This window comes from Arachis ipaensis, chromosome B7, assembly GCF_059453495.1.
Source record: "Arachis ipaensis isolate K30076 ecotype BB chromosome B7, ASM5945349v1, whole genome shotgun sequence".
NCBI lineage: Eukaryota > Viridiplantae > Streptophyta > Magnoliopsida > Fabales > Fabaceae > Arachis > Arachis ipaensis.
Genome location: NC_142442.1, coordinates 55772501 through 55775000, shown reverse-complemented (window position 1 = coordinate 55775000; position 2500 = coordinate 55772501).

Below are 2500 nucleotides of genomic sequence, written 5' to 3'. Positions count from 1 at the left end.
GTGCCTAGGGGATGGCAAGGCAACGTGCATCTTGCTGGCATTGCGCCCAGCAAGCCTTTGGGCAACTCGAGTTTCAGCATCACGACACCCCTCCCCCCTATAATAGGCTGCCGAGCCATTACCAAAGTGCCACGGGTAGACGTCCTTTTCCGTGAGGAGACATACTAAAGGAAAGTGCTCTAGAGGTCGAATTTTGACGCCGTTTTTTGCAACAACCTCTAGAAAAATAAGATCTTTCCATCCTCCAAATTTGGTGAATTTACACCGTGCCGATTTTTTTTGACGATTTTTTTACCGCCCGGAATGCCGGAAATTCAAAAAAAATGAAAAACGGAGCACACCTGCGATTTTTGACCTGGATTTTTTTGTGCAGCCTTCACATAATATTACCAAGGTTCCCTCAAAATTTCACGAAAAATGCACGAGCCAATTCTGAGATATGAAAATTTGGCTCCTCCGTTGCAACGCTCCGAGCCATCGTTGCAACGGCGGGTGCCTCCGTGGGGGGCGGGGGAGCCCGGCGGCACACCACAACCACAACGTGCTTGCTAGTGTGCCTAGGGGATGGCAAGGCAACGTGCATCTTGCTGGCATTGCGCCCAGCAAGCCTTTGGGCAACTCGAGTTTCAGCATCACGACACCCCTCCCCCCTATAATAGGCTGCCGAGCCATTACCAAAGTGCCACGGGTAGACGTCCTTTTCCGTGAGGAGACATACTAAAGGAAAGTGCTCTAGAGGTCGAATTTTGACGCCGTTTTTTGCAACAACCTCTAGAAAAATAAGATCTTTCCATCCTCCAAATTTGGTGAATTTACACCGTGCCGATTTTTTTTGACGATTTTTTTACCGCCCGGAATGCCGGAAATTCAAAAAAAATGAAAAACGGAGCACACCTGCGATTTTTGACCTGGATTTTTTTGTGCAGCCTTCACATAATATTACCAAGGTTCCCTCAAAATTTCACGAAAAATGCACGAGCCAATTCTGAGATATGAAAATTTGGCTCCTCCGTTGCAACGCTCCGAGCCATCGTTGCAACGGCGGGTGCCTCCGTGGGGGGCGGGGGAGCCCGGCGGCACACCACAACCACAACGTGCTTGCTAGTGTGCCTAGGGGATGGCAAGGCAACGTGCATCTTGCTGGCATTGCGCCCAGCAAGCCTTTGGGCAACTCGAGTTTCAGCATCACGACACCCCTCCCCCCTATAATAGGCTGCCGAGCCATTACCAAAGTGCCACGGGTAGACGTCCTTTTCCGTGAGGAGACATACTCAAGGAAAGTGCTCTAGAGGTCGAATTTTGACGCCGTTTTTTGCAACAACCTCTAGAAAAATAAGATCTTTCCATCCCCCAAATTTGGTGAATTTACACCGTGCCGATTTTTTTTGCCGATTTTTTTACCGCCCGGAAAGCCGGAAATTCAAAAAAAATGAAAAACGGAGCAAACGTGGGATTTTTGACCTGGATTTTTTTGTGCAGCCTTCACATAATATTACCAAGGTTCCCTCAAAATTTTAGAAAAAATGCACGAGCCAATTATGAGATATGAAAATTTGGCTCCTCCGTTGCAACGCTCCGAGCCATCGTTGCAACGGCGGGTGCCTCCGTTGCAACGAAACCAGCCAACGATGCACCTAACCCAGCATCCGTTGCAACGCACCTTGCCTCCGTTGCAACGCGCCCAGCCAACGTTGCACCGTCCCCTGCCTCCGTTGCAACGCGCCCAGCCAACGTTGCAACGCGCCCTGCCTCCGTTGCAACGCTCCCAGCCAACGTTGCAACGCGCCCTGCCTCCGTTGCAACGTCACCAGCATCCGTTGCAACGCGCCCTGCCTCTGTTGCAACGCGCACGGCCAACGTTGCACCGACCCTAGCATCCGTTGCACTGCCCCCAGCCAACGTTGCAACGCGCCCAGCCAACGTTGCAACGCGCCCTGCCTCCGTTGCAACGTCACCAGCAACCGTGGCAACGCGACCTGCCTCCGTTGCGACGCCCCCAGCCAACGTTGCAACGCGCCCTGCCTCCGTTGCAACGTCACCAGCATCCGTTGCAACGCTCCCAGCCAACGTTGCAACGCGCCCTGCCTCCGTTGCAACGTCACCAGCAACCGTGGCAACGCGACCTGCCTCCGTTGCAACGCCCCCAGCCAACGTTGCAACGCGCCCTGCCTCCGTTGCAACGTCACCAGCATCCGTTGCAACGCGCCCTGCCTCCGTTGCAACGTCACCAGCCAACGTTGCAACGCGCTCGGCATCCGTTGCAACGCCCCCAGCCAACGTTGCAATGCCCCCAGCTTCCGTTGCAACGATCCCAGCATCCGTTGCAAAGCGACCTGCCTCCGTTGCAACGTCACCGGCCAACGTTGCAACGCACCCTGCCTCCGTTGCAACGCCCCCAGCCAACGTTGCAACGCCCCCAGCCAACGTTGCGACGCGCCCTGCCTCCGTTGCAACGTCCCCAGCATCCGTTGCAACGCCCCCAGCCAACGTCGCAACGCGA